The 14,230-nt window shown below is 32.6% G+C and overlaps 9 non-coding genes across 9 annotated transcripts; all 9 read left to right on the top strand.

Annotated features, from left to right (window-relative positions):
- Nucleotides 1-846: 846 nt before the first annotated feature.
- On the top strand, nt 847-920 carry TRNAI-AAU (transfer RNA isoleucine (anticodon AAU)). Its single transcript has one exon. It is a non-coding gene; the product is annotated as a tRNA-Ile (tRNA).
- A 1,589-nt stretch (nt 921-2,509) lies between these two features.
- TRNAI-AAU (transfer RNA isoleucine (anticodon AAU)) lies at nt 2,510-2,583 on the top strand. The gene has a single exon. It is a non-coding gene; the product is annotated as a tRNA-Ile (tRNA).
- A 1,587-nt stretch (nt 2,584-4,170) lies between these two features.
- Nucleotides 4,171-4,244, top strand: TRNAI-AAU (transfer RNA isoleucine (anticodon AAU)). Its single transcript has one exon. It is a non-coding gene; the product is annotated as a tRNA-Ile (tRNA).
- Nucleotides 4,245-5,829: 1,585 nt separating this feature from the next.
- On the top strand, nt 5,830-5,903 carry TRNAI-AAU (transfer RNA isoleucine (anticodon AAU)). Its single transcript has one exon. It is a non-coding gene; the product is annotated as a tRNA-Ile (tRNA).
- Nucleotides 5,904-7,493: 1,590 nt separating this feature from the next.
- On the top strand, nt 7,494-7,567 carry TRNAI-AAU (transfer RNA isoleucine (anticodon AAU)). Its single transcript has one exon. It is a non-coding gene; the product is annotated as a tRNA-Ile (tRNA).
- Nucleotides 7,568-9,165: 1,598 nt separating this feature from the next.
- TRNAI-AAU (transfer RNA isoleucine (anticodon AAU)) lies at nt 9,166-9,235 on the top strand. Its single transcript has one exon. It is a non-coding gene; the product is annotated as a tRNA-Ile (tRNA).
- Nucleotides 9,236-10,821: 1,586 nt separating this feature from the next.
- Nucleotides 10,822-10,895, top strand: TRNAI-AAU (transfer RNA isoleucine (anticodon AAU)). The gene has a single exon. It is a non-coding gene; the product is annotated as a tRNA-Ile (tRNA).
- Nucleotides 10,896-12,484: 1,589 nt separating this feature from the next.
- Nucleotides 12,485-12,558, top strand: TRNAI-AAU (transfer RNA isoleucine (anticodon AAU)). The gene has a single exon. It is a non-coding gene; the product is annotated as a tRNA-Ile (tRNA).
- A 1,590-nt stretch (nt 12,559-14,148) lies between these two features.
- Nucleotides 14,149-14,222, top strand: TRNAI-AAU (transfer RNA isoleucine (anticodon AAU)). Its single transcript has one exon. It is a non-coding gene; the product is annotated as a tRNA-Ile (tRNA).
- The last annotated feature ends 8 nt before the right edge of the window (nt 14,223-14,230 follow it).

Genomic DNA, 14,230 nt, shown 5'->3' with positions numbered 1-14,230 from the left:
GGTATTATGTAGAATATTTGTCCAAACCCAATGATAATATATAAAAAGTAACCTATTTTTTAACGGAGAAGATAGATACTAGAAACCTAAATGCCTAGGACCAATTTCAGTTGGAGCATCTCCCCTTATGTTATCCTAGCATTGAATTGACAGTTTTTCTGTATTTCCATATTTGCATATCAGCCACTTACAATTGTTTCAAGCTTTATAACAGAGGACTGCCTTTTTTATAGACCAAGGATGAAAGTCTCTTGTGAGTTAAGTCTGATAATGACATCACAATTTGTAAATTAAGCTACAGTATGATTACAGAGTGTAGACTGAATAAAAAGTGCTTTCCTATGGATTGAAGTTTGTATTTTCTTAAGCTTTGCATTCCAAAATGGGCTAGCATTCTTTATTTCCAATGGGCACATTAAGCTACTTCCCCAATATATATTTTTTTGTGTTAAAAGTTATTCATACACAACTTGGTAAAACATACTAAATTTAATATATAATGGATTACATCCTGGGATTATCTTTTTCAACAATCTGTAAATTTACAATTAAAAATTGTGTATTAGATTTTTTAGATTGATTTTGCTTAGATTTGCATATACTCCTTGTCTAAATTGTCTATTTTTATACTATTAGTAGATGCCTTAATCTTTGTTATTATCCTATCTAATATTTATTTTTATTTTGTAATGTGGAAAGAAACTGGAGCATTTTTATGATACCCATGCTTCAAGTGACTCTATGGCTTAAGCTTTTTTTTGAAAAATGAAATGCTATAAAAACAAAATATGATCTGTGCTTTGAGGTACATTTGCCAGTTTTGTGTTTGCTTGCAGTAATATCTGTGGCCGGTTAGCTCAGTTGGTTAGAGCGTGGTACTAATAACGCCAAGGTCATGGGTTTGATCCCCGTATGGGCCATTTGCTTTTCTTGATGGACAAGAATGGAATAAGCTCATCGGTGGAGTGCATGAATACTTGAAAACATCATAGACACATATATCACAAAATCTCTTCAAATACATATCAGAAGCCAGTGGGAGTGTCATCCTTTGGCTGATGAAGATTTTTCTCTACATGGCTCAGTGACTTTTGTCTCAAATCAAGCAATATGGCATAACTAAGATATGCAAGGGCAAATTAATCAGTTATTATATTGCTGCTCAAACATAGAGGGCACTAGGTGTTACTAGAAGAAGAAGAAGATATGTGCTCCCCTCTCATTAGTGCACACTGAAGTAAAAAAAAATGGAGAATTTCTAAAGACCAGAGCACAAGTAATGGATCTCTGCATTCTTATTGCATCTTTTCTTATTTCCAAATATTTGACATACTTCTGATTTGATAAGTTTAAAAATGAGTTTAAACAAAGGACACCACTGAAGATGATGGAATTTAAATGAATTTTAAATGAAGATTTGCAATACTCATACATTGAATGAAAATGGAGCTTTGAACAAAAGGAAAATAAACAATGTTAGCTCCCACGAGATATGAACTCAGATTACTAGATTCAAAGTCCAGGGTGCTAACAATTACACCATGGAACCCTCACCTGAGCAATGGCATCTACTGAAGTGCGCTCATCTTTTAAATGCAAAGAAAAGAAATTCAATACTTTATATATATTATTTCAAGTTTCTAATAAGCTCAGGGATGCAATAGGTATTATGTAGTATATTTGTCCAAACCCAATGATAATATATAAAAAGTAACCTATTTTTTAAAGGAGAAGATAGATACTAGAAACCTAAATGCCTAGGACCAATTTCAGTTGGAGCATCACCCCTTATGTTATCCTAGCATTGAATTGACAGTTTTTCTGTATTTCCATATTTGCATATCAGCCACTTACAATTGTTTCAAGCTTTATAACAGAGGACTGCCTTTTTTATAGACCAAGGATGAAAGTCTCTTGTGAGTTAAGTCTGATAATGACATCACAATTTGTAAATTAAGCTATAGTATGATTACAGAGTGTAGACTGAACAAAAAGTGCTTTCCTATGGATTGAAGTTTGTATTTTCTTAAGCTTTGCATTCCAAAATGGGCTAGCATTCTTTATTTCCAATGGGCACATTAAGCTACTTCCCCAATATATATTTTTTTGTGTTAAAAGTTATTCATACACAACTTGGTAAAACATACTAAATTTAATACATAATGGATTACATCCTGGGATTATCTTTTTCAACAATCTGTAAATTTACAATTAAAAATTGTGTATTAGATTTTTTAGATTGATTTTGCTTAGATTTGCATATACTCCTTGTCTAAATTGTCTATTTTTATACTATTAGTAGATGCCTTAATCTTTGTTATTATCCTATCTAATATTTATTTTTATTTTGTAATGTGGAAAGAAACTGGAGCATTTTTATGATACCCATGCTTCGAGTGACTCTATGGCTTAAGCTTTTTTTTGAAAAATGAAATGCTATAAAAACAAAATATGATCTGTGCTTTGAGGTACATTTGCCAGTTTTGTGTTTGCTTGCAATAATATCTGTGGCCAGTTAGCTCAGTTGGTTAGAGCGTGGTGCTAATAACGCCAAGGTCACGGGTTCGATCACCGTATGGGCCATTTGCTTTTCTTGATGGACAAGAATGGAATAAGCTCATCGGTGGAGTGCATGAATACTTGAAAACATCATAGACACATATATCACAAAATCTCTTCAAATACATATCAGAAGCCAATGGGAGTGTCATCCTTTGGCTGATGAAGATTTTTCTCTACATGGCTCAGTGACTTTTGTCTCAAATCAAGCAATATGGCATAACTAAGATATGCAATGGCAAATTAATCAGTTATTATATTGCTGCTCAAACATAGAGGGCACTAGGTGTTACTAGAAGAAGAAGAAGATATGTGCTCCCCTCTCATTAGTGCACACTGAAGTAAAAAAAATGGAGAATTTCTAAAGACCAGAGCACAAGTAATGGATCTCTGCATTCTTATTGCATCTTTTCTTATTTCCAAATATTTGACATACTTCTGATTTGATAAGTTTAAAAATAAGTTTAAACAAAGGACACCACTGAAGATGATGGAATTTAAATGAATTTTAAATGAAGATTTGCAATACTCATACATTGAATGAAAATGGAGCTTTGAACAAAAGGAAAATAAACAATGTTAGCTCCCACGAGATATGAACTCAGATTACTAGATTCAAAGTCCAGGGTGCTAACAATTACACCATGGAACCCTCACCTGAGCAATGGCATCTACTGAAGTGCGCTCATCTTTAAATGCAAAGAAAAGAAATTCAATACTTTATATATATTATTTCAAGTTTCTAATAAGCTCAGGGATGCAATAGGTATTATGTAGTATATTTGTCCAAACCCAATGATAATATATAAAAAGTAACCTATTTTTTAAAGGAGAACATAAATACTAGAAACCTAAATGCCTAGGACCAATTTCAGTTGGAGCATCACCCCTTATGTTATCCTAGAATTGAATTGACAGTTTTTCTGTATTTCCATATTTGCATATCAGCCACTTACAATTGTTTCAAGCTTTATAACAGAGGACTGCCCTTTTTATAGACCAAGGATGAAAGTCTCTTGTGAGTTAAGTCTGATAATGACATCACAATTTGTAAATTAAGCTATAGTATGATTACAGAGTGTAGACTGAACAAAAAGTGCTTTCCTATGGATTGAAGTTTGTATTTTCTTAAGCTTTGCATTCCAAAATGGGCTAGCATTCTTTATTTCCAATGGGCACATTAAGCTACTTCCCCAATATATATTTTTTTGTGTTAAAAGTTATTCATACACAACTTGGTAAAACATACTAAATTTAATACATAATGGATTACATCCTGGGATTATCTTTTTCAACAATCTGTAAATTTACAATTAAAAATTGTGTATTAGATTTTTTAGATTGATTTTGCTTAGATTTGCATATACTCCTTGTCTAAATTGTCTATTTTTATACTATTAGTAGATGCCTTAATCTTTGTTATTATCCTATCTAATATTTATTTTTATTTTGTAATGTGGAAAGAAACTGGAGCATTTTTATGATACCCATGCTTCAAGTGACTCTATGGCTTAAGCTTTTTTTTGAAAAATGAAATGCTATAAAAACAAAATATGATCTGTGCTTTGAGGTACATTTGCCAGTTTTGTGTTTGCTGGCAGTAATATCTGTGGCCGGAGAGCTCAGTTGGTTAAAGCGTGGTGCTAATAACGCCAAGGTCACGGGTTCGATCCCCGTATGGGCTATTTGCTTTTCTTGATGGACAAGAATGGAATAAGCTCATCGGTGGAGTTCATGAACACTTGAAAATATCATAGACACATATATCACAAAATCTCTTCAAATACGTATCAGAAGCCAATGGGAGTGTAATCCTTTGGCTGATGAAGATTTTTCTCTACATGGCTCAGTGACTTTTGTCTCAAATCAAGCAATATGGCATAACTAAGATATGCAAGGGCAAATTAATTAGTTATTATATTGCTGCTCAAACATAGAGGGCACTAGGTGTTACTAGAAGAAGAAGAAGATATGTGCTCCCCTCTCATTAGTGCACACTGAAGTAAAAAAAAATGGAGAATTTCTAAAGACCAGAGCACAAGTAATGGATCTCTGCATTCTTATTGCATCTTTTCTTATTTCCAAATATTTGACATACTTCTGATTTGATAAGTTTAAAAATGAGTTTAAACAAAGGACACCACTGAAGATGATGGAATTTATATGAATTTTAAATGAAGATTTGCAATACTCATACATTGAATGAAAATGGAGCTTTGAACAAAAGGAAAATAAACAATGTTAGCTCCCACGAGATATGAACTCAGATTACTAGATTCAAAGTCCAGGGTGCTAACAATTACACCATGGAACCCTCACCTGAGCAATGGCATCTACTGAAGTGCGCTCATCTTTTAAATGCAAAGAAAAGAATTTCAATACTTTATATATATTATTTCAAGTTTCTAATAAGCTCAGGGATGCAATAGGTATTATGTAGAATATTTGTCCAAACCCAATGATAATATATAAAAAGTAACCTATTTTTTAAAGAACATAGATACTAGAAACCTAAATGCCTAGGACCAATTTCAGTTGGAGCATCACCCCTTATGTTATCCTAGCATTGAATTGACAGTTTTTCTGTATTTCCATATTTGCATATCAGCCACTTACAATTGTTTCAAGCTTTATAACAGAGGACTGCCTTTTTTATAGACAAAGGATGAAAGTCTCTTGTGAGTTAAGTCTGATAATGACATCATAATTTGTAAATTAAGCTATAGTATGATTACAGAGTGTAGACTGAATAAAAATTGCTTTCCTATGGACTGAAGTTTGTATTTTCTTAAGCTTTGCATTCCAAAATGGGCTAGCATTCATTATTTCCAATGGGCACATTAAGCTACTTCCCCAATATATATTTTTTTGTGTTAAAAGTTATTCATACACAACTTGGTAAAACATACTAAATTTAATACATAATGGATTACATCCTGGGATTATCTTTTTCAACAATCTGTAAATTTACAATTAAAAATTGTGTATTAGATTTTTTAGATTGATTTTGCTTAGATTTGCATATACTCCTTGTCTAAATTGTCTATTTTTATACTATTAGTAGATGCCTTAATCTTTGTTATTATCCTATCTAATATTTATTTTTATTTTGTAATGTGGAAAGAAACTGGAGCATTTTTATGATACCCATGCTTCAAGTTACTCTATGGCTTAAGCTTTTTTTTAAAAATGAAATGCTATAAAAACAAAATATGATCTGTGCTTTGAGGTACATTTGCCGGTTTTGTGTTTGCTTGCAGTAATATCTGTGACCGGTTAGCTCAGTTGGTTAGAGCGTGGTGCTAATAATGCCAAGGTCACGGGTTCGATCCCTGTATGGGCCATTTGCTTTTCTTGATGGACAAGAATGGAATAAGCTCATCGGTGGAGTGCATGAATACTTGAAAACATCATAGACACATATATCATAAAATCTCTTCAAATACATATCAGAAGCCAAAGGGAGTGTCATCCTTTGGCTGATGAAGATTTTTCTCTACATGGCTCAGTGACTTTTGTCTCAAATCAAGCAATATGGCATAACTAAGATATGCAATGGCAAATTAATCAGTTATTATATTGCTGCTCAAACATAGAGGGCACTAGGTGTTACTAGAAGAAGAAGAAGATATGTGCTCCCCTCTCATTAGTGCACACTGAAGTAAAAAAAAAATGGAGAATTTCTAAAGACCAGAGCACAAGTAATGGATCTCTGCATTCTTATTGCATCTTTTCTTATTTCCATTTATTTGACATACTTCTGATTTGATAAGTTTAAAAATGAGTTTAAACAAAGGATACCACTGAAGGTGATGGAATTTATATGAATTTTAAATGAAGATTTGCAATACTCATACATTGAATGAAAATGGAGCTTTGAACAAAAGGAAAATAAACAATGTTAGCTCCCACGAGATATGAACTCAGATTACTAGATTCAAAGTACAGGGTGCTAACAATTACACCATGGAACCCTCACCTGAGCAATGGCATCTACTGAAGTGCGCTCATCTTTTAAATGCAAAGAAAAGAATTTCAATACTTTATATATATTATTTCAAGTTTCTAATAAGCTCAGGGATGCAATAGGTATTATGTAGAATATTTGTCCAAACCCAATGATAATATATAAAAAGTAACCTATTTTTTAAAGGAGAAGATAGATACTAGAAACCTAAATGCCTAGGACCAATTTCAGTTGGAGCATCACCCCTTATGTTATCCTAGCATTGAATTGACAGTTTTTCTGTATTTCCATATTTGCATATCAGCCACTTACAATTGTTTCAAGCTTTATAACAGAGGACTGCCTTTTTTATAGACCAAGGATGAAAATCTCTTGTGAGTTAAGTCTGATAATGACATCACAATTTGTAAATTAAGATATAGTATGATTACAGAGTGTAGACTGAATAAAAAGTGCTTTCCTATGGATTAAAGTTTGTATTTTCTTAAGGTTTGCATTCCAAAATGGGCTAGCATTCTTTATTTCCAATGGGCACATTAAGCTACTTCCCCAATATATATTTTTTTGTGTTAAAAGTTATTCATACACAACTTGGTAAAACATACTAAATTTAATACATAATGGATTACATCCTGGGATTATCTTTTTCAACAATCTGTAAATTTACAATTAAAAATTGTGTATTAGATTTTTTAGATTGATTTTGCTTAGATTTGCATATACTCCTTGTCTAAATTGTCTATTTTTATACTATTAGTAGATGCCTTAATCTTTGTTATTATCCTATCTAATATTTATTTTTATTTTGTAATGTGGAAAGAAACTGGAGCGTTTTTATGATACCCATGCTTCAAGTGACTCTATGGCTTAAGCTTTTCTTTGAAAAATGAAATGCTATAAAAACAAAATATGATCTGTGCTTTGAGGTACATTTGCCAGTTTTGTGTTTGCTTGCAGTAATATCTGTGGCCGGTTAGCTCAGTTGGTTAGAGCGTGGTGCTAATAACGCCAAGGTCACGGGTTCGATCCCCGTATGGGCCATTTGCTTTTCTTGATGGACAAGAATGGAATAAGCTCATCGGTGGAGTGCATGAATACTTGAAAACATCATAGACACATATATCACAAAATCTCTTCAAATACATATCAGAAGCCAATGGGAGTGTCATCCTTTGGCTGATGAAGATTTTTCTCTACATGGCTCAGTGACTTTTGTCTCAAATCAAGCAATATGGCATAACTAAGATATGCAAGGGCAAATTAATCAGTTATTATATTGCTGCTCAAACATAGAGGGCACTAGGTGTTACTAGAAGAAGAAGAAGAAGATATGTGCTCCCCTCTCATTAGTGCACACTGAAGTAAAAAAAAAAATGGAGAATTTCTAAAGACCAGAGCACAAGTAATGGATCTCTGCATTCTTATTGCATCTTTTCTTATTTCCAAATATTTGACATACTTCTGATTTGATAAGTTTAAAAATGAGTTTAAACAAAGGACACCACTGAAGATGATGGAATTTATATGAATTTTAAATGAAGATTTGCAATACTCATACATTGAATGAAAATGGAGCTTTGAACAAAAGGAAAATAAACAATGTTAGCTCCCACGAGATATGAACTCAGATTACTAGATTCAAAGTCCAGGGTGCTAACAATTACACCATGGAACCCTCACCTGAGCAATGGCATCTACTGAAGTGCGCTCGTCTTTTAAATGCAAAGAAAAGAAATTCAATACTTTATATATATTATTTCAAGTTTCTAATAAGCTCAGGGATGCAATAGGTATTATGTAGAATATTTATCCAAACCCAATGATAATATATAAAAAGTAACCTATTTTTTAAAGGAGAAGATAGATACTAGAAACCTAAATGCCTAGGACCAATTTCAGTTGGAGCATCACCCCTTATGTTATCCTAGCATTGAATTGACAGTTTTTCTGTATTTCCATATTTGCATATCAGCCACTTACAATTGTTTCAAGCTTTATAACAGAGGACTGCCTTTTTTATAGACCAAGGATGAAAGTCTCTTGTGAGTTAAGTCTGATAATGACATCACAATTTGTAAATTAAGCTATAGTATGATTACAGAGTGAAGACTGAATAAAAAGTGCTTTCCTATGGATTGAAGTTTGTATTTTCTTAAGCTTTGCATTCCAAAGTGGGCTAGCATTCTTTATTTCCAATGGGCACATTAAGCTACTTCCCCAATATATATTTTTTTGTGTTAAAAGTTATTCATACACAACTTGGTAAAACATACTAAATTTAATACATAATGGATTACATCCTGGGATTATCTTTTTCAACAATCTGTAAATTTACAATTAAAAATTGTGTACTAGATTTTTTAGATTGATTTTGCTTAGATTTGCATATACTCCTAGTCTAAATTGTCTATTTTTATACTATTACTAGATGCCTTAATCTTTGTTATTATCCTATCTAATATTTATTTTTATTTTGTAATGTGGAAAGAAACTGGAGCATTTTTATGATACCCATGCTTCAAGTGACTCTATGGCTTAAGCTTTTTTTTTTTAAATGAAATGCTATAAAAACAAAATATGATCTGTGCTTTGAGGTACATTTGCCAGTTTTGTGTTTGCTTGCAGTAATTTCTGTGGCAGGTTAGCTCAGTTGGTTAGAGCGTGGTGCTAATAACGCCAAGGTCACGGGTTTGATCCCCGTATGGACCATTTGCTTTTCTTGATGGACAAGAATGGAATAAGCTCATCGGTGGAGTGCATGAACACTTGAAAACATCATAGACACATATATCACAAAATCTCTTCAAATACATATCAGAAGCCAGTGGGAGTGTCATCCTTTGGCTGACGAAGATTTTTCTCTACATGGCTCAGTGACTTTTGTCTCAAATCAAGCAATATGGCATAACTAAGATATGCAAGGGCAAATTAATCAGTTATTATATTGCTGCTCAAACATAGAGGGCACTAGGTGTTACTAGAAGAAGAAGAAGATATGTGCTCCCCTCTCATTAGTGCACACTGAAGTAAAAAAAAATGGAGAATTTCTAAAGACCAGAGCACAAGTAATGGATCTCTGCATTCTTATTGCATCTTTTCTTATTTCCAAATATTTGACATACTTCTGATTTGATAAGTTTAAAAATGAGTTTAAACAAAGGACACCACTGAAGATGATGGAATTTATATGAATTTTAAATGAAGATTTGCAATACTCATACATTGAATGAAAATGGAGCTTTGAACAAAAGGAAAATAAACAATGTTAGCTCCCACGAGATATGAACTCAGATTACTAGATTCAAAGTCCAGGGTGCTAACAATTACACCATGGAACCCTCACCTGAGCAATGGCATCTACTGAAGTGCGCTCATCTTTTAAATGCAAAGAAAAGAATTTCAATACTTTATATATATTATTTCAAGTTTCTAATAAGCTCAGGGATGCAATAGGTATTATGTAGAATATTTGTCCAAACCCAATGATAATATATAAAAAGTAACCTATTTTTTAAAGAAGATAGATACTAGAAACCTAAATGCCTAGGACCAATTTCAGTTGGAGCATCAACCCTTATGTTATCCTAGCATTGAATTGACAGTTTTTCTGTATTTCCATATTTGCATATCAGCCACTTAAAATTGTTTCAAGCTTTATAACAGAGGACTGCCTTTTTTATAGACCAAGGATGAAAGTCTCTTGTGAGTTAAGTCTGATAATGACATCAACATTTGTAAATTAAGCTATAGTATGATTACAGAGTGTAGACTGAATAAAAAGTGCTTTCCTATGGATTGAAGTTTGTATTTTCTTAAGCTTTGCATTCCAAAATGGGCTAGCATTCTTTATTTCCAATGGGCACATAAAGCTACTTCCCCAATATATATTTTTTTGTGTTAAAAGTTATTCATACACAACTTGGTAAAACATACTTAATTTAATACATAATGGATTACATCCTGGGATTATCTTTTTCAACAATCTGTAAAATTACAATTAAAAATTGTGTATTAGATTTTTTAGATTGATTTTGCTTAGATTTGCATATACTCCTTGTCTAAATTGTCTATTTTTATACTATTAGTAGATGCCTTAACCTTTGTTATTATCCTATCTAATATTTATTTTTATTTTGTAATGTGGAAAGAAACTGGAGCATTTTTATGATACCCATGCTTCAAGTGACTCTATGGCTTAAGCTTTTTTTTAAAAAATGAAATGCTATAAAAACAAAATATGATCTGTGCTTTGAGGTACATTTGCCAGTTTTGTGTTTGCTTGCAGTAATATCTGTGGCCGGTTAGCTCAGTTGGTTAGAGCGTGGTGCTAATAACGCAAAGGTCACGGGTTCGATCCCTGTATGGGCCATTTGCTTTTCTTGATGGACAAGAATGGAATAAGCTCATCGGTTGAGTGCATGAATACTTGAAAACATCATAGACACATATATCACAAAATCTCTTCAAATACATATCAGAAGCCAATGGGAGTGTCATCCTTTGGCTGATGAAGATTTTTCTCTACATGGCTCAGTGACTTTTGTCTCAAATCAAGCAATATGGCATAACTAAGATATGCAATGGCAAATTAATCAGTTATTATATTGCTGCTCAAACATAGAGGGCACTAGGTGTAACTAGAAGAAGAAGAAGATATGTGCTCCCCTCTCATTAGTGCACACTGAAGTAAAAAAAATGGAGAATTTCTAAAGACCAGAGCACAAGTAATGGATCTCTGCATTCTTATTGCATCTTTTCTTATTTCTAAATATTTGACATACTTCTGATTTGATAAGTTTAAAAATGAGTTTAAACAAAAGACACCACTGAAGATGATGGAATTTATATGAATTTTAAATGAAGATTTGCAATACTCATACATTGAATGAAAATAGAGCTTTGAACAAAAGGAAAATAAACAATGTTAGCTCCCACGAGATATGAACTCAGATTACTAGATTCAAAGTCCAGGGTGCTAACAATTACACCATGGAACCCTCACCTGAGCAATGGCATCTACTGAAGTGCGCTCATCTTTTAAATGCAAAGAAAAGAATTTCAATACTTTATATATATTATTTCAAGTTTCTAATAAGCTCAGGGATGCAATAGGTATTATGTAGAATATTTGTCCAAACCCAATGATAATATATAAAAAGTAACCTATTTTTTAAAGGAGAAGATAGATACTAGAAACCTAAATGCCTAGGACCAATTTCAGTTGGAGCATCACCCCTTATGTTATCCTAGCATTGAATTGACAGTTTTTCTGTATTTCCATATTTGCATATCAGCCACTTACAATTGTTTCAAGCTTTATAACAGAGGACTGCCTTTTTTATAGACCAAGGATGAAAGTCTCTTGTGAGTTAAGTCTGATAATGACATCACAATTTGTAAATTAAGCTATAGTATGATTACAGAGTGTAGACTGAATAAAAAGTGCTTTCCTATGGATTGAAGTTTGTATTTTCTTAAGCTTTGCATTCCAAAATGGGCTAGCATTCTTTATTTCCAATGGGCACATTAAGCTACTTCCCCAATATATTTTTTTTTGTGTTAAAAGTTATTCATACACTACTTGGTAAAACATACTAAATTTAATACATAATTGATTACATCCTGGGATTATCTTTTTCAACAATCTGTAAATTTACAATTAAAAATTGTGTATTAGATTTTTTAGATTGATTTTGCTTAGATTTGCATATACTCCTTGTCTAAATTGTCTATTTTTATACTATTAGTAGATGCCTTAATCTTTGTTATTATCCTATCTAATATTTATTTTTATTTTGTAATGTGGAAAGAAACTGGAGCATTTTTATGATACCCATGCTTCAAGTGACTCTATGGCTTAAGCTTTTTTTTTGAAAAATGAAATGCTATAAAAACAAAATATGATCTGTGCTTTGAGGTACATTTGCCAGTTTTGTGTTTGCTTGCAGTAACATCTGTGGCCGGTTAGCTCAGTTGGTTAGAGCGTGGTGCTAATAACGCCAAGGTCACGGGTTTGATCCCCGTATGGGCCATTTGCTTTTCTTGATGGACAAGAATGGAATAAGCTCATCGGTGGAGTGCATGAATACTTGAAAACATCATAGACACATATATCACAAAATCTCTTCAAATACATATCAGAAGCCAGTGTGAGTGTCATCCTTTGGCTGATGAAGATTTTTCTCTACATGGCTCAGTGACTTTTGTCTCAAATCAAGCAATATGGCATAACTAAGATATGCAAGGGCAAATTAATCAGTTATTATATTGCTGCTCAAACATAGAGGGCACTAGGTGTTACTAGAAGAAGAAGAAGATATGTGCTCCTCTCTCATTAGTGCACACTGAAGTAAAAAAAAAATGGAGAATTTCTAAAGACCAGAGCACAAGTAATGGATCTCTGCATTCTTATTGCATCTTTTCTTATTTCCAAATATTTGACATACTTCTGATTTGATAAGTTTAAAAATGAGTTTAAACAAAGGACACCACTGAAGATGATGGAATTTATATGAATTTTAAATGAAGATTTGCAATACTCATACATTGAATGAAAATGGAGCTTTGAACAAAAGGAAAATAAACAATGTTAGCTCTCATGAGATATGAACTCAGATTACTAGATTCAAAGTCCAGGGTGCTAACAATTACACCAAGGAACCCTCACCTGAGCAATGGCATCCACTGAAGTGCGCTCATCTTTTAAATGCAAAGAAAATAAATTCAATACTTTATATATATTATTTCAAGTTTCTAATAAGCTCAGGGATGCAATAGGTATTATGTAGAATATTTGTCCAAACCCAATGATAATATATAAAAAGTAACCTATTTTTTAAAGGAGAAGATAGATACTAGAAACCTAAATGCCTAGGACCAATTTCAGTTGGAGCATCTCCCCTTATGTTATCCTAGCATTGAATTGACAGTTTTTCTGTATTTCCATATTTGCATATCAGCCACTTACAATTGTTTCAAGCTTTATAACAGAGGACTGCCTTTTTTATAGACCAAGGATGAAAGTCTCTTGTGAGTTAAGTCTGATAATGACATCACAATTTGTAAATTAAACTATAGTATGATTACAGAGTGTAGACTGAATAAAAAGTGCTTTCCTATGGATTGAAGTTTGTATTTTCTTAAGCTTTGCATTCCAAAATGGGCTAGCATTCTTTATTTCCAATGGGCACATTAAGCTACTTCCCCAATATATATTTTTTTGTGTTAAAAGTTATTCATACACAACTTGGTAAAACATACTAAATTTAATACATAATGGATTACATCCTGGGATTATCTTTTTCAACAATCTGTAAATTTACAATTAAAAATTGTGTATTAGATTTTTTAGATTGATTTTGCTTAGATTTGCATATACTCCTTGTCTAAATTGTCTATTTTTATACTATTAGTAGATGCCTTAATCTTTGTTATTATCCTATCTAATATTTATTTTTATTTTGTAATGTGGAAAGAAACTGGAGCATTTTTATGATACCCATGCTTCAAGTGACTCTATGGCTTAAGCTTTTTTTTGAAAAATGAAATGCTATAAAAACAAAATAAGATCTGTGCTTTGAGGTACATTTGCCAGTTTTGTGTTTGCTTGCAGTAATATCTGTGGCCAGTTAGCTCAGTTGGTTAGAGCGTGGTGCTAATAACGCCAAGGTCACGGGTTCGATCCCCGTATGGGCCATTTGCTTT

This window comes from Pseudophryne corroboree, chromosome 11 (genome assembly GCF_028390025.1).
Source record: "Pseudophryne corroboree isolate aPseCor3 chromosome 11, aPseCor3.hap2, whole genome shotgun sequence".
In the NCBI taxonomy this organism is placed as follows: Eukaryota; Metazoa; Chordata; class Amphibia; order Anura; family Myobatrachidae; genus Pseudophryne; species Pseudophryne corroboree.
Note: the sequence above shows the minus strand (reverse complement) of the source record. Positions and strands in the feature narration are given on the sequence as shown.